Source organism: Mesoplodon densirostris, chromosome 1, assembly GCF_025265405.1.
Source record: "Mesoplodon densirostris isolate mMesDen1 chromosome 1, mMesDen1 primary haplotype, whole genome shotgun sequence".
In the NCBI taxonomy this organism is placed as follows: domain Eukaryota; kingdom Metazoa; phylum Chordata; class Mammalia; order Artiodactyla; family Ziphiidae; genus Mesoplodon; species Mesoplodon densirostris.
Window position 1 is genome coordinate 205,258,530 of NC_082661.1, and position 22,846 is coordinate 205,281,375.

The 22,846-nt window shown below is 40.0% G+C and overlaps 1 protein-coding gene across 3 annotated transcripts in view; it reads left to right on the forward strand.

Moving 5' to 3' along the window:
- Positions 1-3,693: 3,693 nt before the first annotated feature.
- Positions 3,694-22,846, forward strand: part of RXFP1 (relaxin family peptide receptor 1) — a 68,252-nt gene continuing 49,099 nt past the window's right edge. For 2 of the 3 annotated variants that reach the window (XM_060093736.1, XM_060093756.1), the window contains exon 1: positions 3,706-3,823. The gene's annotated coding sequence lies outside the window, so the exon portion shown is untranslated. Of the gene's footprint in view, positions 3,824-22,846 lie in introns of all 3 variants that reach the window. The other variant, XM_060093746.1, reaches the window with a different exon arrangement.

Sequence of the window (22,846 nt, forward strand, 5' to 3'; positions counted from 1 at the left end):
ATATTTTGAAAAGCCATTCTTTATTCCTTTCTTAATAACTACAGAAAAATAATAGAACTGGACCAAATTGTCTTGGTTGCTATGGAGCCACAAAAGATATATACTCTTTCACACCATACACAAAAATAAACTCAAAATGGATTAAAGATGTAAATGTTAGACTGGAAACCATAAAACTCCTAGAAGAAAATATAGGAAGAATACACTTTGACATAAATCGTAGCAATATTTTTTTGGAACTGTCTCCTCAGGCAAAGGTAACAAAAGCAAAAGTAGACAAATGGGACCTAATTAAACTTGAAAGCTTTTGCACAGCAAAGGAAACCATTAACAAAATGAAAAGACAACCTACTGATTGGGAGAAAATATTTGCAAATGATATGACCAGTAAAGGGTTAATATCCAAAATATATAAAGAGCTCATACAATTCAATATCAAAATAACAAAGAACCAGATTAATAAATGGGCAGAAAACCTAAATAGACATTTTTCCAAAGAAGGCATACAGATGGTCAACAAGCACATGAAGAGATGCTCAACATCACCTATCATCAGGGAAAGGTAAATCAAAACCACAATGAGATATCACCTCACACCTGTCAGAATGGCCATCATCAAAAAGAACACAAATAACAAGCATTGGTGAGGATTTGGAGAAAAGAGAACCCTCCTACACTGTTGGTGGGAATGTAAATTGGTACAGCAACTTGAGGGCTTATATACTATTTTAACAAAGATGATAAATTGTGGGAAAGTGACAAGAGAGGGAAGGGGGTGATTGGGCTTCTATAGGTGGCAAGTTGTGGGCAGGTAAACCCATGGGGAAACCAATGGAAGAGAGGCTTGCTTTAGTAGTTTGTTTGTGCAGACTCATCTCAGTGAAAACTTTCCTTCTCTAGTGATAAGGGTTGTTCTCCTCCTGATTCAGGAGAGAGCAGGGGAATACCTTCATCTGGAGAAGGGATTTTTACATAGCTTCAAAGACCCCCTCTACAAAATGCTTATTAATCACAAAGGCTAACTTTACAGTGGAGAAGTGTGGGAGACATTACCTTGATGAAGTGACCGAAGTGATCATCACCAGGAATGGGACAAAGCAGAGTTTGCACTACCTGACAGGTTGACATGAGCATCTCTTCTGTGAATTTCTTGCCGAAGGTGCCTAACCTAAATCTAATTATGATGAAATAAACCAAAATTCAGGAACACTCTAAAAAATAATTCAAGATAAGGAAAGACTGAGAAATGATTTCAGATCAAAGGAAACTAAAGGACTGTGACAACAAAAGGCAAGGAGTGACTGTGAACTAGATCCTTTCACTACAAAGGACATTTTTTGGTCAATATGTGAAACTTGAATGTGTTCTGAGATTTAAATGGCAGTAAGGGATCAATGTTCATTTTCTAATTTTGATGGTTCTAGTGTGGAGAATGTCCTTCTAGTAGGAGAATGTCTTTTCTTATAGGAAATACACACCAAAGTTTTTAGGGGGATGGAGCATGGTCAGGAACTTACTCTCAAATTGTTCAGAGGGGAAAACGTTCTTAATAATACATTTGCAACTTCTCTTTAAGTTTGAGATCATCTCAAAATAAAAAAGTTATTTTTAAAATGTCTCTAAGATTCCAAATTTATTTATTGAATCATAATATTTGAAAATGTAGGACTAATTTCATGACACTATCATTAAAGAACTATACCTGTTTCTGGGTCTTCCCTGGTGGTGCAGTAGTTAAGTATCCATCTGCCAATGCAGGGGACACGGGTTCGAGCCCTGGTCTGGGAAGATCCCACATGTCATGGAGCAACTAAGCCCACACGCCACAGCTACTGAGCCTGTGCTCTAGAGCCCGTGAGTCACAACTACTGAGCCCATGTGCCACAACTACGGAAGCCCACTCACACTAGGCCCACGAGCCACAACTACTGAGCCCGCATGCCTAGACCCCGTGCTCCGCAACAAGAGAAGCCACCACAATGAGAAGCCCGCGCACCACAACGAAGAGTAGCCCCCTGCCTGCCACAACTAGAGAGAAAAGTCCGCAAGCAGCAATAAAGACCCAAGGCAGCCAAAAAATTAAATAAATAAATATTTTTTTAAAAGAACTATACCTGCTTCTAAATATAAATTTTAAAGATAGGACATAAAAGTACAATATTCATAAAAGTAAGTTAGAGAGGAATTTTCAAAACAGGAGGATGAAAACACAAGCAGGTATGTTTAGTTAAAATGTCTTCAAACAGTCTCTGTGACTGCAGCCTTACAATTCATCAAAGAATTTTTCTGAAACCCTTGATTTTTAAAGTTCGTTCTTAAAAAATTAATAAATATGTAAAACAGTCTCAACACAGATCAATGTATTTATATGTACACTGCAGGTCTCTGAAATGTGTGATGTTCTACCAATGATATCCTGTGGTATACAAATCCTGTGTCTTGACTCTGTTCTAACCAATTTGTTGAGAAGAGATTGATAAATAATTTTTAAATAATTCCACAAGTGAGAACATTATGTGTAAAAAGCTCATTATTAAATAGATTTGACTATTTCCTTTATCAAATGATGTTCTCTGAAACAAGTAAGGACAGTCAAAACCTGACATAGATGGATTTCTCCCCTAGGAGAATGTCACCTGCCTTGTTATCAAAATATTCCACTGTATCTTACAAAGGAAATAGTCACTTTTATTCTTTTCATGTTTTGATGATAGACCACAAATACGTTTTTACACAATAAGCTTTATTGACTGTTCAAACTATTCTGTTTTTCTCTTTATAATTGACTATTATTACTATTCTATAAGGTCTCAATGATTTACAAACTTAGTAAAGATAATAAGCAACAGAATTATCTTGGATTCTACAATAATCTTTGAAATCCTATAAATAAGAGGTTTTAAATGGCACAGTTAATTTATGTCCCTCCACACAAAAACCTGCACATATATGTTAATAGGAGCTTTATTAAAAATTGCCAAAACTTCCACACAACCAAGATGTCCTTTCCTTAGGTGAATGGATAAACTGTGGTACCTTCAGACAAAGGAATATTATTTAGTACTAAAAAGAAGTGAATTACTAAGCCATGAAATGACATGGAGGAACCTTAAATGCATATTACTTAGTAAAAGAAGCCAATGTGAAAAGGTCAGGAACTATTTTATTTGATGCTATAGCACAATGTCTTGCGCAGGACCTTGTCCTCGGGACCTACCCCCCATATGAGTGAGCTTGGGCAGTGCTTTCCTGTTACCGCCCCTCCTCTTCTTCCCCCAGTATCAGACCAGCGGTAATTCTAAGCCAATGGTAACAATGCAAGAAAGTCTTGATTTCTAAAATGATTGGATGAAATGTTTTTGAAAGAGAAGAGGGGAATTGAGCTCAACTGTCAAGTATGGGCAGACATTTCATAGAAAAAAGAGGGATGGTGAGGACATTCCAGGTGGGAAACATGAGAAAAAGCAAAGAGCGGAGAATCCTGGCATCTTCTGGGGACACGGAAAAGAACATCCTTTACGGGTGGAGGTTCTTGGAAAATAGTTGGCGTCAGGCTGGTGCGCAGGGTGAGGCTGCATACGGATGGTAGTGCCTGCCAGGTTGACAAGAAGGAAGGTCTGTGGAACGTGGGGGAACCGCTGTTTGCAGTGCCTTGGGTAAACCTCTCTCCCTTCCCTCCTCGCAGTTGCTCCCGGGAGCGGGCAGGATGTCTCATGCGCCCTGGGCTACTTCCCCTGCGGCAACACCACCAAATGCTTGCCTCAGCTGCTCCACTGTAATGGCGTGGACGACTGTGGGAACCAGGAGGACGAGGACAACTGTGGTGAGCATGCCCCGTGTCACAGCTGGACGGGGGTCGGGTCCCAGGAGCACCAGGGGAGGGAGGACCGGGGTCAAGTTGCTGAGACCTCTCGGTACAGAGAGAAATGGGAAATGAGAAAATGGAGTTGAAGTACAAAATATATGGCACTTAAGGAAATCTTACATTTATTTTATTAGCTTAACGTATCCATTCTTATAAAGAAGATGCGGTTTTATACATATATATGTTTGTGTGTGTGTATACATAATATGTACACAGTGGAATACTACTCAGCTATAAGAAACAATGAAATAATGCCATTTGCGGCAACACAGATGGACCTAGAGATTATCGTACTAAGTGAAGTAAGTCAGACAAAGACAAATATCATATGTGGATTCTAAAATATGACACAAATGACCTATTTACAAAACAGAAACAGAAACAGAATCACAGGCATAGAAAACAAACTTATGGTTACCAAAGGGGGAAAGGGATGGGGAGGGGTAAATTAGGAGTTTGGGATTAACACATACACACCACTGTATAGATAAACAACAAGGACCTAGGTATAGCACAGGGAATATATTCTTTCTTTAAATTAATTTTTATTGGAGTATAATTGCTTTACAGTGTTGTGTTAGTTTCTGCTGTACAGCAAAGTGAATCAGGTGTACATATACATATATTCACTCTTTTTAAGATTCTTTTCCCATATAGGCCATTACAGTGTATTGAGGAGAGTTCAGCACAGGGAATATATTCTTTATCTTGTAATAAATTATAATGGAAAAGAATCTGTAAAAGAAAATATATATATATTTACTTACTATGACATATATATGTACAACTGAATCACTTTGCTGTACACTGGAAATTAACACAACATTGTAAATCAACTATACTTCAATTTTAAAAAAATCCATTCTTTCCTATGTATTAGCTCAGATTCTGTGGGGCAGCAATCCCAGCTGGGCTCAGCTGAGATCAGCTACACGGTCTTCTTGCCTCTGCTGCGCTTTCTCGATGCCTCTGCAGGCCTCTGTGGGTTGGCTCTGTCCCCGTGCCTGCAACCTGGTCTGAGACAGCTGGGGACACTAGCCCTTCTGCCACATCCCTCCCAAAGCACGTCATAAGGCCAGCCCTGTTCCAGCAGGGGAAATGGAGCGCTCCTCCTGCAGAGAGCAGCTCAAAGTTAAGTGCAAGGACCTCAGACAGAGGGAGGGCAGGCTGCAGGCATGCTTGACACAGTTGGTATTACATTTACTTTTCCCACAGACATTAATATTAACTCGCAGTGACTCAAAGAGTCCCACCTGCATGACCTTAGGAAGGTCTGTCTTTTAATTTAAATATTTCCAGGATCAACCATGATTTGTCTGTTTATTTATCTTATTGAAACAGTAGCTGATATTTGAAGAAGTGATATTTTTCTACACTCTTGATTTTGTAGTTATGTGTGTATGTAGGGGTGTGTGTGTGTATGTGTCCTCTTGATTCAGGGATAGTTATTCAGGAGGTGGGTAAGCTTTCCCCCATCTCCTGAAAATGTAACTGTAGTTTATTTTGGGGGGAGATAAATTAGGCAGATTTCTATATTTGGTCCTGAAGGATGTTCATTACTCTGAATCCTGGTGAATTTTAATAGAGAGAATATAACACTAGGAAAGACATTCAGGTCTATTTCTTCAAACTTAGAATTGAATTCTGATGACAAGCATGGGCATGACTCTTGTGGAAACAGTACTTAATGGGAAGCAAAATCAGGTTGGAGATGCATCCTCCGTAACTGTTTCTTCTTTCCCTCCTCTTCCTGCAGTGTTTTCCACTCTCTGCAGGTCTGTGACCAGCCTCTCCCTCTCTGTCCCGTCATTTCCATGTGTCTCCCCTTCTATTCCTCCTCTCTAACTGCCCACCCGCATTCCTTCCTTTACTCTCTCTCAACTCCCCTTCTTATTTTCATCCTTCTCTTGTCCTCCATTCTTTTCTTTTTCAAATCAAATCCACCTCAGTATTCATAAATTAGATTTTAATTATTATTTAGCTCACTCCATTAAGTTTATACGCTGCTCATTATACAGATTTTAACACCTTTACTTCCAAAGAAAAAATCCAAGGAGTTGCTTTTAATTTCCAAGTAGCTGTAAAAACATTCCTGCCACGCCTACCCCAAACTTGGGCTGAGTTGCCCAGAAGGGTGGTTTTTATCTTATGGTCAGTGGACTCTGAGAATCAAGAAAATCTTCGGGCACGGTGCGGGGTCTGTAAATCCCCTGAAAACTATGAAATGTTGTGTATTTGTGTACATGTGCATTTTCGACAAGAAAAGTGTTCGTAACTTAACAGCTCTGCAAAAGGTTTAGAGTTTTTAAAAGGCAAAAAGCTTCCTTATTCCTGTCATTGGCTAAAACAGAAATCTAGAAAAACAATTTCATCCCAAACTGGAATCAGTTTCTCCCAACTAGCACTCTAAATCTGTCCATATAAAATCAGTAGTTGTGAATAGTTTATGACAGTAATCGCAAAAGCAACAAATTTCCCTCACCTTCTTTGATTTATTTTTATTTTTATTTTTTTTGACAAGGAACTAATATTTATTAAGCACTTAATGTATACTAAATACCAACATTATACTTAAAATTTTTTAAATTTTATTATGGTAAGGACACTTAACATGAGATCTAGCCTTTTAAATTTTGAAGCAATTTTTAAGTCGGCTGTACTGTTCTTTTTTTTTTTTAACATCTTTATTGGAGTATAATTGCTTTACGATGATGTGTTAGGTTCTGCTGTATAACAAAGTGAATCAGCTATACATACACATATATCCCCATATCCCCTCCCTCTTGTGTCTCCCTCCCACCCTCCCTATCCCACCCCTGTAGGTGGGCACAAAGCACAGAGCTGATCTCCCTGTGATTTCTTTTTAAAATAGAAACAAAGTTGTAGCAAGATTCCTCAACCAGGCATCAGAAGCTTCAGGCTCAGATCCTGGAAGTGCCTCTTTCTGTCTGTCGTTACTTCAGCAAATCATTTCTTTGGGCTAAGTCCCGTTCCTTACTGTGAAATTGGAGTAATAAATTTATTGTAAGGATTAAGTGAGTTACAGGGGTAGAAATGCTTGTCATATAACGGGCACGCAGTAAATCTGGGCAGACCAGATTACTGACTACCATACTTGGCAGCTACTCTGGAATTCACCTCTTTGAAATTCTACCAGAGGAATTGTTTACATTTGATGGGACTCCAAACCAGGGAAGTACTGGTTTGTAGGTGTGAAGAGAAGTATGAAGCAAGTTGAGACAAAGTAGTGTAAGCAATCTGTCCCCAAGCGGGAAGGGTAAGCTGTGACAAAGCGAGAGAGAGGCATGGGCATATATACACTACCAAACGTAACGTAGATAGCTAGTGGGAAGCAGCCGCATAGCACAGGGAGATCAGCTCGGTGCTTTGTGACCACTTAGAGGGGTGGGATAGGGAGGGTGGGAGGAAGGGAGATGCAAGAGGGAAGAGATATGGGAACATATGTATATGTATTACTGATTCACTTTGTTATAAAGCAGAAACTAACGCACCATTGTAAAGCAATTATACTCCAATAAAGATGTAAAAAAAAAAAAAAGATCTTGCTAATGTATCATCTTAAGGATCTCGGACATGAGCAGGGAATGGTGTGTACTACTACCTTTTATGAAAAAGAAATATTCAGAGCATGGATCAAATATCTTAAGTTCTAGCTACATGTGCGTATAAATACCTTAAATATTAGCATATGAAAATAAACAGCATTTATTTAATCAACTATTACTAATTATTAAAAATACAGGTGAGGGCTTCCCTGGTGGCGCAGTGGTTGAGAGTCCGCCTGCCGATGCAGGGGACACGGGTTCGTGCCCCGATCCCGGAGGATCCCACATGCCGCGGAGCGGCTGGGCCCGCGAGCCATGGCCACGGAGCCTGTGTGTCCGGAGCCTGTGCTCCGCAACGGGAGAGGCCACGGCAGTGAGAGGCCCGCGTACAGCAAAAAAAAAAAAAAAAAAAAAAAAAAAAAAAAAAATACAGGTGACATTTGGAAAGTAATTAAGATTTTAAAAACGAAAAAGAGTATGCTCTTTTAAAATCTTTGTTATTCACCATTGTCGACATTTAAAAATCCCCACGTCCAATTTTGGAAATTGGAAATTGGGGAAAATCATAATCCATTCTTATGAAGACATGTCTTTGTAACAAATATTATGTTAAACTGTTCCTGGTCTTCTTATGCCAGGATCACATAACTCTCCTGAAATTCACCTAGATCAGCAGATCCCCAAATGTAGTTCAGGACCAAACCCATCAGCGGCATCTAGGAAGTTGTTAGAAATGCAGGTTCTCAGGCTCCATCCCAGCCCTATTGACTCAGAAACTCTGCCACTGGCCCTGCAGTTTCTATAAGCTCTTTGTGTCTTTCAGATGCACAGTAGACTTTGAGAACCACTGACCTAAACCCAAGTGAGCAGGAAGTAAGGGATGCACGCGAAATAGTAGCCACAGCAGAACTAAACTTGAATCAAGACTTCACTATGGCGTGCATGCATTCTAACTTGCTACCAAACTCCATTATTGCAATTATTATCAATTTTTTTTTGTTTCTATAAGAAAAATTGACACTCTACTAGTGGCAGTCATCTGGAAATATCAAAAAATTGAACTACGCTCAAAACCGCAAAGATGGCCAGTTGAGATGCTGCTGCTATTCATGCATGAAAGGACTTGAACTTCCCAAGAGGGATGTCAGAATTTCACACCATTTTTACAGTCCAGGTCATAAAAATTATGAGATGTAGTTATTTCTTCCTGCTTCTCATTACTTTAATTTCCTTCACTAGCTGTGGTTTTTTCCTTCATTTTATAGTATCTGGATAATTTATGCTCCCCCAGCTGTTCATTTTTAAGACATCCATATTTAAATTTGGTCTAAAAGGACCAAGTCAGAAAGTTGGTCCTTTTCAGAATATGTCAACCTCATGCATATTTGAATAAGCAGCATTAAATATATTTGCAATCACATAAAATACAATATCTTAGATATAAAAGGAAAACCCACAGTTAAAAATCACTTTCAGAGTGATCATTTACAGCTTAGTATATTGTCAAATAAAAAATCTTTTTCTAATGGAAGGGGGGACTTTTTTCTTGGTTAGACCTTTTAAAAGATACATCCTAAAATAAGTAGCTCCAAAAAGCTCTCCCTTATTCCCTTAAGCTACTTAACTTTGACACCAATAGTAATTATTAAAGTGGAGAAAAAAGTCAAACGGAAATAGTGGTAATAAAATTTAAGGAAGTCACTTAAAAAAAATGAAACACCACCAAATAAGTTAAACTGACTCCCTATGGATTGAACTATAATATAAACTAATTATATTTAGAAAGAACTGTTACTTTTGTATTATCACAGACATCTTAAACAAGTAGTCTAATTTGACTATAATTTTCCAGTTCTCTTAGAAAACCCATAAAAAACAAAAGAATATAAAATATTTTTTAAAAGTAAAATATCTCAGTACAAAAAGCATAAGGTATCAAATCACTGAACATTTTTTATGGACACAATGCAAGGAAAAGTTTAAATCAAGTTTTTGATATAAAATGATTAAAGTTTTCAGTTGCATTCACAAGGATCCCTTCTTTCTAAAATATTTGGGCAATATAGAATTTATATATATATATATATATATATATATATATATATATATATATATATATATATAGGTCTACTAGGCAGTTACTCTGGAGTTCACATCTTTTTCATTCTATCCCAGGAATTGTTTACATTTGACTGAACTCCAAACCAGGGAAGTCCTGGTCAAAATTGATTGCACTGTCTTTATAACTTTGATCTTTACTGATAAACTCCAATATGGAAATGTACAAATTTTTCCTGAATTATGCCATTTGATATAATTCCCATATGTTTCCGCCATGTATTACTAACCCATTTATTCATCTCCATGCAGAACTATCACAGATGCAATCAGAAAAGAGGCTAAAAAAGAAATCTTTGAGTCATTACAGTAGTGTTTAGTGTGACAATGACGAACCAAAAAAGGAGGGACCATTCACTGTTTCAGCTAAAACTCTTAGATACTTGGGAGAATATGTCTGGGTAAATACCAAGGGAACCTGATTACAAAAAGGTGTGAGACTCTCATTCAGGAATTATCTTTGTCGATTTCAAACTGAGTGCCAACTTGGTAGTAAAAGTGAAATATTAAAATAGCATCAGAGGGGTGGGACTCCGTCCCTGCCTCTGACACCCTCACATCTTACTTCTCTCGGCCTTCATTCTCTACTCCTGGAAAACGGAGATCAGCAACATTATAATGAATGTGCTTTGAGATCTCATGATGGTCTTTAGTATGCGTTAAATAGAATTTTGGCCGGGAAAGTGGAATCATGTAACCTGAAGCACCTTAAAAATAACAAAGGACTGAAGACCTTCAAGATGGCGGAAGAGTAAGATGCAGAGATCACCTTCCTCCCCACAGATACACCAGAAATACATCTACATGTGGAACAACTCCTACAGAACACCTAACTGAACACTGGCAGAAGACCTCAGACCTCCCAAAAGGCAAGAAACTCCCCCACGTACCTGGGTAGGGCAAAAGAAAAAAGAAAAAACAGAGACAGAAGGATAGGGACGGGACCTGCACCAGTGGGAGGGAGCCGTGAAGGAGGAAAGGTTTCCACACACTAGGAGCCCCTTCGCGGAAGGAGACTGCGGGTGGCGGAGGGGGGAGCTTCGGCGCCGCAGAGGAGAGCGCAGCAACAGGGATGCGGAGGGCAAAGCGGAGAGATTCCCACACAGAGTATCGGCGCCGACCGGCACTCACCAGTCCGAGAGGCTTGTCTGCTCACCCGCCGGGGCGGGCGGGGCTGGGAGCTGAGGCTTGGCCTTCAGTCGGAGAGCAGGGAGAGGACTGGGGCTGGCGGCGTGAACATGGCCTGAAGGGGCTAGTGTGCCACGGCTGGCCGGGAGGGCGTCCGGGAAAATGTCTGGAACTGCCGAAGAGGTAAGAGACTTTTTCTTCCCTCTTTGTTTCCTGGTGCGCGAGGAGAGGGGATTAAGAGCGCCGCTTAAAGGAGCTCCAGAGACGGACGCGAGCCGCAGCTAAAAGCGCGGACCCCAGAGACGGGCGTGGGACGCTGGGGCTGCTGCTGCCACCGCCAAGAGGCCTGTGTGCGAGTGCAGGTCACTCTCCACACCTCCCCTCCCGGGAGCCTGTGCAGCCCGCCACTGCCGGGGTCCCGGGATCCAGTGACAACTTCTCCGGCAGAATGCACGGCGTGCCTTGGGCTGGTGCAACATCACGCTGCCCTCTGCCGCCGCAGGCTCACCCCGCCTCCGTGCCCCTCCCTCCCCCCGGCCTGAGTGAGCCAGAGCCCCCGAATCAGCGGCTCCTTTAACCCAGTCCTGTCTGAGCGAAGAACAGATGCCCTCCGGCGACCTACACGCAGAGGCAGGGCCAAATCCAAAGCTGAACCCCGGGAGCTGTGCGAACAAAGAAGAGAAAGGGAAATCTCTCCGAGCAGCCTCAGGAGCAGCGGATGAAATCTCCACAATCAACTTGATGTAGCCTGCATCTGTGGAATACCTGAATGGACAACGAATCATCCCAAATTGAAGAGGTGGACTTTGGGAGCAACCATATATTTTTTTTCCTTTTTCTCTTTTTGTGTGGGTGTATGTGTATGCTTCTGCATGTCATTTGTCTGTAAAGCATTGATTTTACAATTTGTCCTAGGGTTCTGTCTGTCCGTTGTTTTTCTTTTTCTTTTTTTTTTTTTAGTATAGTTTTAGGAATTGTTATCATTGGTGGATATGTTTTTGGGGTTGGATGCTCTCTTCTTTCTCTTTTTTAATTACTTTTTAATTTTTAATAGTTATTTTTTATTTTAATAACTTTTATGTTATTTTATTCTTTCTTTCTTTCTTTTTTCCTCCCTTTTCTTCTGAGCCAAGTGGCTGAAAGGGTCTTGGTGCTCCAGCCAGTTGTCAGGCCTGTGCCTCTGAGGTGGGAGAGCCGAGTTCAGGACACTGGTCCACAAGAGACTTCCCAGCTCCACGTAATATCAAATAGCAAAAGCTCTCCAAGAGATCTCCATCTCAACGCTAAGAACCAACTCCACTCAACGACCAGCATGCTACAGTGCGGGACACCCTATGCCAAACAACTAGCAAGACAGGAGCACAACCCCACCCATTAGCAGAGAGGCTGCCTAAAATCATAATAAGGTCACAGACACCCCAAAACACACCACCAGACATGGACCTGCCCACCAGAGAAACATGATCCATGCTCATCTACCAGAACAAAGGCACTAGTCCCATCCACCAGGAAGTCTACACGACCCAGTGAACCAACCTCAGCCACTGGGGGCAGACACCAAAAACAACAGCAACTACTAACCTGCAGCCTGCGAAAAGGAGACTGTAAACACAGTAACTTAAGCAAAATGAGAAGACACAGAAACACACAGCAGATGAAGCAGCAAGGTAAAAACCCACCAGACCAAACAAATGAAGAGGAAGTAGGCAGTCTACCTGAAAAAGATTTCAGAGTCCTGATAGTAAAGATGATCCAAAATCTTGGAAATAGAATGGAGAAAATACAAGAAGTGTTTAACAAGGAGAACTAAACAGCAAACAAACAATGATGTACAACACAATAAATGAAATTAAAAATTCTCTAGAAAAAATCAGTAGCAGAATAACTGAGGCAGAAGAACGGATAAGTGACCTGGAAGATAAAATAGTGGAAATAACTACTGCAGAGCAGAATACGGATAAAAGAATGAAGAGAATTGAGAACAGTCTCAGAGACTTCTGTGACAACATTAAACACACCAACATTTGAATTATAGGGGTCCCAGATGAAGAAGAGAAAAAGAGAACTACCAAGAAAATATTTGAAGAGATTATAGTTGAAAACTTCCCTAATATGGAAAAGGAAATAGTTAATCAAGTGCAGGAAGTGCAGAGAGTACCATACAGGATAAATCCACAGAGAAACACTCCAAGGCATATATTAATCAAACTACCAAAAATTAAATACAAAGAACAAATATTAAAAGCAGCAAGGGAAAAACAACAAATAACATGCAAGAGAATCCCCATAAGGTTAACAGCTGATCTTTCAGCAGAAACTCTGCAAGCCAGAAAAGAGTGGCAGAACATATTTAAAGTGATGAAAGGGAAGAAGCTACAACCAAGATTACTCTACCCAGCAAGGATCTCATTCAGATTCAACAGAGAAATTAAAACCTTTACAGGCAAGCAAAAGCTAAGAGAACTCAGCATCACCAAATCAGCTTTACAACAAATGCTAAAGGAACTTCTCTAGGCAGGAAAGAAAAGAAAAGGAAAAGACCTAAAAAACCAACCCAAAAAATTAAGAAAATGGTAATAGGAATATGCATATTGATAACTAACTTAAATGTAAATGGATTAAATGTTCCAACCAAAAGACATAGACTGGCTGAATGGATACAAAAACAAGACCCATACATTGGCTGTCTACAAGAGACCCACTTCAGACCTTGGGACACATACAGACTGAAAGTGAGGGGATGGAAAAAGATATTCCATGCAAATGGAAATCAAAAGAAAGCTGGAGTAGCAATTCTCATATGAGACAAAATCGACATTAAAATAAAGACTATTACAAGAGACAAAGAGGGACACTACATAATGATCAAGCGATCCATCCAAGAAGAAGATATAACAATGTAAATATTTAGGCACCCAACATAGGAGCAACTCAATGCATAAGGCAAATGCTAACAGCCATAAAAGTGGAAATAAAAAATAACACAATCATAGTAGGGGACTTTAACACCCCACTTTCACCAATGGACAGATCATCCAAAATGAAAATAAATAAGGAAACACAAGCTTTAAATGATACATTAAACAAGATGGACTTAATTGATATTTATAGGACATTCCATATAAAAACAAGAGAATACACTTTCTTCTCAAGTGCTCATGGAACATTCTGCAGGATATATCATATCTTGGGTCACAAATCAAGCCTTGGTAAATTTAAGAAAATTGAAATCGTATCAGGTATCTTTTCTGACCACAACGTTATGAGACTAGATATCACTTACAGGAAAAAAAAATCTGTAAAAATACAAACACATGGAAGCTATACAATACACTACTTAATGACCAAGAGACCACTGAAGAAATCAAAGAGGAAATCAAAAAATACCTAGAAACAAATGACAATGAAAACACGACAACCCAAAACCTATGGGATGCAGCAAAAGCAGTTCCAAGAGGGAAGTTTATAGCAATACAATCCTACCTCAAGAACCAAGAAACATCTCCAATAAACAACCTAACCTTAAACCTAAAGCAATTAGAGAAAGAAGAAAAAAAACCCAAAGGTAGCAGAAGGAAAGAAATCATAAAGATCAGATGACAAATAAATGAAAAAGAAATGAAGGAAACAATAGCAGAGATCAATAAAACTAAAAGTTGATTCTTTAAGAAAATAAACAAAATTGATAAACCATTAGCCAGACTTCTCAAAAAGAAGACTCAAATCAATAGAATTAGAAATGAAAAATGAGTAGTAACAACTGACCCAGCAGAAATACAAAGGATCATGTGAGATTACTACAAACAAGTGTATGCCAATAAAATGGACAACCTGGAAGAAATGGATAAATTCTTAGAAATGCACAACCTTACAAGACCAAACCAGGAAGAAATAGAAAATATGAACAGACCAATCACAAGCACTGAAATTGAGTCTGTGATTAAAAATCTTCCAACAGGGCTTCCCTGGTGGCGCAGTGGTTGAGAATCTGCCTGACAATGCAGGGGATACGGGTTTGAGCCCTGGTATGGGAAGATCCCACATGCCGCGGAGCAACTGGGCCCGTGAGCCACAACTACTGAGCCTGCGCATCTGGAGCCTGTGCTCTGCAACAAGGGAGGCCGTGACAGTGAGAGGCCCGTGCACTGCAATGAAGAGTGGCCCCCGCTTGCCACAACTAGAGAAAGCCCGCGCACAGAAACGAAGACCCAACACAGCCAAAAATAAATAAATAAATAAATAAATTTATTTTAAAAAAATCTTCCAACAAACAAAAGCCCAGGATCAGGTGCCTTCAGGGGCGAATTCTGTCAAACATTTAGAGAAGAGCTAACACCTATCCTTCTCAAACTCTTCTAAAATATAGCAGAGGGAGGAACACTCCCAAACTCATTCTACGAGGCCACCATCACCTTGACACCAAAACCAGATGAAGATGTCACAAAGAAAGAAAACTACAGGCCAATATCACTTATTAACATAGATGTAAAACTCCTGAACAAAATACTAGCAAACAGAATGCAGCAGCACATGAAAAGGATCATACACCATGATCAAGTGGGGTTTATCCCAGGAATTAAAGGATTCTTTGGTGTATGCAAATCAATGTGATAAACCATATTATCAAATTGAAGGAGAAAAAACATATGATCATCTTAGTAGTTGCAGAAAAAGCTTTTGACAAAATTCAACATCCATTTATGATAAAAATCCTCCAAAAAGTAGGCATAGAGGGAACTTACCTCAACACAGGCCATATATGACAAACCCACAGCCAACATCATTCTCAATGGTGAAAAACTGAAAACAATGGTGAAAAACTGAAAACACTTCCACTAAGATCAGGAGCAAGACAAGTTTGCACACTCTCACCACTATTATTCAACATAGTTTTGGAAGTTTTAGCAACAACAATCAGAGAAGAAAAAGAAATAAAAGGAATCCAAACTGGAAAAGAAGAACTAAAGCTGCCACTGTTTGCAGATGACATGATACTATACATAGAGAATCCTAAAGACACTACCAGAAAACCACTAGAGCTAATCAATGAATTTGGTAAAGTAGCAGGATACAAAATTAATGCACAGAAATCTCTTGCATTCCTATACACTAATGATGGAAAATCTGAAAGAGAAATTAAGGAAACACTCCCATTTACCATTGCAACAAAAAGAATAAAATACCTAGGAATAACCCTACCTAAGGAGACAAAAGACTTGTATGCAGGGCCTCCCTGGTGGCGCAGTGGTTGAGGGTCCGCCTGCCGATGCAGGGGACGCGGGTTCGTGCCCCGATCCCGGAGGATCCCACATGCCGCGGAGCGGCTGGGCCCGCGAGCCATGGCCGCGGGGCCTGTGTGTCCGGGGCCTGTGCTCCGCGGCGGGAGAGGCCACAGCAGTGAGAGGCCCGCGTACAGCAAAAAAAAAAAAAAAAAAGACTTGTATGCAGAAAACTATAACACACTGATGAAAAAAATTAAATATGATACAAACTGATGGAGAGATATGCCATGTTCTTGGATTAGAAGAATCAGCATTGTGAAAATGACTATACTACCCAAAGCAATCTACAGATTCAATGCAATCCCTATCAAACTACCAATGGCATTTTTCACAGAACTAGAACAAAAAATTTCACAATTTGTATGGAAGCACAAAAGATCCCGAATAGCCAAAGCAATCTTTAGAAAGAAAAATGCAGCTGGAGGAATCAGACTCCCTGACTTCAGACTATACTACAAAGCTACAGTAATCAAGACAATATGGTACTGGCACGAAAACAGAAATATAGATCAATGGAACATGATAGAAAGCCCAGAGATAAACCCACACACATATGGTCACCTTATCTTTGATAAAGGAGGCAAGAGTATTCAATGGAGGAAAGACAGGCTCTTCAATAAGTGGTGCTGGGAAACCTGGACAGCCACATGTAAAATAATGATATTAGAATGCTCCCTAACACTGTACACAAAAATAAACTCAAAATGGACTAGAGACCTAAATTTAAGGCCAGACACTATAAAACTCTTAGAGGAAAACATAGGAAGAACACTCTATGACATAAATCACAGCAAGATCCTTTTTGACCCACCTCCTAGAGAAATGGAAATAAAAACAAAAATAAACAAATGGGACCTAAGGAAACTTAAAAGCTTTTGCACAGAAAAGGAAACCATAAACAAGATGAAAAGACAACCCTCAGAATGAGAGAAAATATTTGCCCACGCATCAATGGACAAAGGATTAATCTCCAAAATTTACAAGTAGGTCATGCAGCTCAATATCCAAAAAACAAACAACCCAATCCAAAAATGGGCAGAAGACCTAAATAGACATTTCTCCAAAGAAGACATACAGATTGCCAACAAACACACAAAAGGATATTCAACATCACTAATCGTTAGAGAAATGCAAATCAAAATTACAATGAGGTATCACCTCACATCAGTTAGAATGACCATCATCAAAAAATCTACAAGCAATAAATGCTGGAGAGGGTGTGGAGAAAAGGGAACCCTCTTGCACTGCTGGTCAGAATGTGAATTGATACAGCCACCATGGAGAACATGGTGAGGTTCCTTAAAAAACTAAAAATAGAACTACCATAGGAATCCCACTATTGAGCATATACCCTGAGAAAACCATAATTCAAAAAGAGTCATGTCCACAGTGTTCATTGCAGCTCTATTTACAATAGCCAGGACGTGGAAGCAACCTAGGTGTCCATTGACAGATGAATGGATAAAGAAGATATGGCAATATATACAATGGAATATTATTCAGCCTTAAAAAGAAATGAAATTGCGTTATTTTGTAGTGAGGTGGATGGATCTAGAGACTGTCATATAGAGTGAAGTAAGTCAGAAAGTGAAAAACAAATACCGTGTGCTAACACATATATATGGAGTGTAAAAAAAAAAAAAGGTTCTGAAGAACCTAGGGACAGGACAGGAATAAAGACACAGACGTAGAGAATGGACTTGAGGACACAGGGAGGGGGAAGGGTAAGCTGGGACGAAGTGAGATAGTGACATTGACTTATATACACTCCCAAATGTAAAATAGATAGCTAGTGGGAAGCAACCGCATAGCACAGGGAAATCAGCTCGGTGCTTTGTGACCACCTAGGGGGGTGGGGTAGGTAGGTTGGGAGGGAGATGCAAGAGGGAGGAGATATGGTGATATATGTATATGTATTAAAAAAATAAAATAAAATACCATCAAATTCTCAAATGCTATGAAATTTATTGATTACATCCAGACTTTTATTTCAAAGGAACTCTGAGTTTCCAGATTAGAATTTGCTAGCACTCCTTCTGTATTATAAACAAATGACTGTGCAGAAAAAGGCTCCCCATCACAGTCATGCTGACCCATCCTCATCCCAGTTGGAGGCAGGTTGAATCACTCTACATTGGAAACCCAAGTTCAGATGCTGACCTCGGCAGCCTCTGAACATCACCCTGCTCTGCAGTTTAACAGCTTTGTCTACAGAAAAAGGATGAAGACATTGGTCCCTCTGTTTCCATATTTGTATTCCTTTGATCCACAGGGAAAACGGAAGCTTCCTCTAATACATTTTGGGTGATGCAGTAAGTTAGAATCTGCTAAAAATGCAGAACCTCAGAATGTGACCTTATGTGTAAATAGTGTCTTTGCAAATATAATGAAGGTGAGGAGTTTCTGATTTCCCCTGGTTCAGCCCAGGCAGACCTTTCCCCTCTCCCTTTCTGGTCCAAGTCTCTTGTCTGGTCTGGAAACAGCAAAGCCCAGCTCTTCTTTATTTGTTTTTCCACATCTATTGTCAGTGCTCAAACCTGGGCCTTTGACAATCAAATACTAAGAATTTAATTCTTTTTTTATCTGCAGACATCTGTGTCATCCCTTTTCCAAGGCAATGAAAGTGGAAAATTCTAGCCTCTTGCTATAGGAAAAGGGCAGAGTGCAAGGAATTCAAGGGAAAGAAAATTTTATTAATAACCTCGATTATTTGCCTGTCACTAATCTATGAGAATTAGACAAACAGTATTTATTTATGGGTATGATGGTGATGATACATACCTTTTTAATAGGATTATAAGAATGTTTGAAGTGTATTCAAAGATCCTTTTAATTTTTAATTGGGCCTGCATTTAAAATTCTGGAACGCTAAATATCCCTTCATTTCCTTTTACACAGCTGTCAGGATGATGGCAATGCCAGGCAGTTTGATGTAGAACTTCCCTGTTCTCATTTTAGAATATTCCATTAAAGTTGGTAGTGTGTCTTTTTTAAGGTTAAAAAGACAGGAGGAAAAGTGACACAAGTCATAAATATGTGTATCGATACACAACTATGCATTGTACGTTCAAAAATGACTGGTTTTCTATTTATTTTTCTCAAAATAGAGTTGGAAAAATGCATGTAGCTGAACCCATGGCTTTTCTATAAATACAAACCTCATTTTAACTTCAAATATGTTTATCTATGTTTATCCAACAATGTTTCAATGATGTTTGAGATAACTCTACAAACACTTTCAGCTCAGAACGCTTCCTATGAGATAGGACACAAAAGGCAGTTTCTGTAGTGGCCTCAATTTCTTTTAAAAAATCCCCAGGATAATGTCACAGCCTTAATTTCTTCAGAGTTGCCTCTAAAGGTACTCAGAAATAGAGTCACAGATGTAGAAAACAAATTTATGGTTACCAAGTGGGAAAGGCGAGGAGGGATAAGTTGGGAGATTGGGATTGACACATACACACTACTACATATAAAATAGATAATCAACTAGAACCTACTCTATAGCACAGGGAACTCTACTCAATACTCTGTAATGACCTATATGGCAAAAAAATCTAAAAAAGAGTGGATATATGTATATGTATAACTGAATCACTTTGCTGCACAGCAGAAACACAACATTGTAAATCAACTATCATCCAATAAAAATTAATTTTAAAAATAAAATAAAAAATAAAAGTACCCAGAAAGAGGCATATGTATTCCATCAGCAAACAGCTATTGTCATTCAGATTCAAGGAGATCTCACACTACTGGTCTGATGAATTGGTCTGTCTGACCACGCGACACCTCAAGGTCTATTTTAATGGCCCAGGGCACCTCTACTCTGGGGATCATTAATTACTGAGAAAAAGATGCTCCACTATGTCCCAAGAATGGGTGCTGAGAATTGAAATATCTGACAATCAGGGATGCTCTGCTTGGCATAAATCCACACTTTATAAATTAACCACATTGTAGCCAATAGGATTTATGCCTTCAGTTTCATGAAAGTGTAGAGCATTTAACACACAGCATCATGGCACCCTTCTTTGTCCTGGCTTCCTCTCTGACAGAGGCATGAGTCCCTCGACTTTCAATACTCAAAATCCAAACATGAAAGGAACCCAGGAATAGCCCCTGCAAACCTACAGGACTGTTTGGGAACCGTGCTCTGGCACAGCCAGCTGGTGAGAGGTGCAGAGTCCTGAGCTCCACCCCCAGAAACATTGATCTAGTAGGTAAGAATGGGGCCCAGAAATCTGCATTTTAACACAGTGGGTGAGTAGCACACCTGTTAAAGTTTTGAAATGATTCACTTCCCAATGCAGACAATTTTATTACCAAATTCAGAACCCCTTGAAAGTGATTAATTCAAACGTTAGCAGGCATCAGATCAGCCGGAGGGCTTGTTAAAATGCAAAATGCTGGACCCCATCTCCAGAGTTTCTAATTGAAAGCTCCTGGAGTGGAGCCCAAGAATTTGCTTTTCTGTGAAGTTCCCAAGTGATGCTGATGCTACTCGTCCCAGATCTGCACTTTGAAAATCACTCATCTAGACTTTTTTTTAACTTTTTATTTTATATAGGAATATAGCCAATTAACAATATTGTGATAGTTTCACAACAAAGCAACTCAGCCATACATATACATGTATCCATTCTCCCCCAAACTCCCCTCCCATCCAGGCTGCCGCATTACATTGAGTAGAGTTCCCTGTGCTGTACAGTAGGTCCTTGTTGGTTACCCATTTTAAATATAGTAGTGTATACATGTCAATCCCAAACTCCCTCCCCTCCACCCGTCCCCCCTGGTAACCGTAAGTTCGTTCTCTAAGTCTGTGAGTCTTCTTGTGCAAATGCAGAAGCAAACAGTTCCCAACATGTATTAAAAGATGGCATATAAAAGAGTTAAACAAAATTAAAGCTATTTCTTTAAGGCCGATTTCTCCTTTCATCGTACTAGCCTGCATTATTAATTCCAAGTGAGGATACAGGATTCAGCATTTCCCAAGCATATTTAACCACAGAAATCTCTTCTCAAGAAGAATCCTGGGAAGCAATTTGAAGAAAGCCTAATATAGCACCGTCACAACTATGCAGTGCCTTCAAGAAACTTGGACCTTTCCCATTCCCATCCAGACCTCAACCCTTGACACGCCACACATCCACCCCCCGCGCCAGTGCCGGGGAATGTGAGAGCATGGAGGAGAGAGATGCATTCTCCAGAATTCAGATTGGTGTGTCTAACCCACTTTTCCATAAAACTAAATTATAACAAATACTAGGTGCAAATGAAATAATGATTTACTATTTTATATACTTTATAAGAGCTAGTAAAAGTCATGTTTTAACTATATTAAAAGGACCTTAGAAGTCACTGAGGCAATAAAAATACATAAGCTAAGAAGATTAATTCCTATTATACTCTCATAAGGAGGTAAAATACATATGTAAATAGGCACAGTATGAAGCAGATTATAATAAGTGTAACAAGATATATGAGCAAAGTGCCCTTAAATTACGGACCACTTGCATTCATCTTCAGCAACTTTACTAAGGAAAAGAAATCTGATCCTTCTCATTGACAGGATTCTTCTTTTGCTAAATCTAGCCGTCCTCCACTGCAACATAAGAAGTGCTCTAGTCGGAGAAAATCCCATAATGCAGTTCTTCCAAAACTTGTTGTCAGACTCCCCCAGGGCATTGATGGAATATATAGACCCCCAGACCCCATACTGGCCAAATAACTCAGAGTCTCCAGTAGAGGAGCCTGGAAATCTGTGTTTTTGTTAAGTGCCCCAGTTCCCAAATTTTTTTTTTTTTTTTTTTTTTTTTCTTCTTTTTTTGCGGTATGTGGGCCTCTCACTGTTGTGGCCTCTCCCGTTGCGGAGCACAGGCTCCGGATGCGCAGGCCCAGCGGCCATGGCTCACGGGCCCAGCCGCTCCGCGGCATATGGGATCCTCCCAGACCGGGGCACGAACCCGTATCCCCTGCCTCGGCAGGCGGACTCTTAACCACTGCGCCACCAGGGAGGCCCCCCCAAATTTTATTATATCAGGGAGACTGGGTTTTCTCTGAAGTGTCTTTGAGGACAGAGACCCATTCGTTCATTCATTCATTTAATTAGCACATACTTTTTTTTTTTTTTTTTTTTTTTTTTTTTTTTTTTTTTTTTGCGGTATGCGGGCCTCTCACTGTTGTGGCCTCCCCCGTTGCGGAGCACAGGCTCCGGACGCGCAGGCTCCGGACGCGCAGGCTCAGCGGCCATGGCTCACGGGCCCAGCCGCTCCGCAGCATATGGGATCCTCCCAGACCGGGGCACGAACCCGTATCCCCTGCATCGGCAGGCGGACTCTCAACCACTTGCGCCACCAGGGAGGCCCAAATTAGCACATACTTATTCGCGCAGTATGCAAGACCAGTTTTTCTTGGTCTATGTCATTCATTCTTATTCAGAACATCATTACATGTTTTTAGTTTAAAAAAAAACCTATTTTTAGTAAATATATATACTTAATGCTGTTCATGCAGCACTACCAACACATACTAGCAACCATATCCCCTAACACAATATCCTCTTGTACTGTGCTCTCTACCCTTTGATACCTCAAAAAAAAAATCAGAGAGTCAAATTTCAGTGGGATCACAAGTAAAGTATGAAAAACCATTCTGCTCACTGTCCCACACATCCTTAAAATGTGAAGGATATGGGATTTAAAATATAGAAACATATAATCCAAAAGCTGTTTCCTTAAAAATGCTAACGTTCCAACTTTGCAATTTTGGCTACATCTTCTCCGTTCTGTGTTCCTGCTTTCTGGTGAGAGGAAGTAATGGGTGGGAAGAAGAAAATGCTTTGGGAAGGCAGGAAAGAAAGTAAATGCTAATTGCAAAGAAGCTTG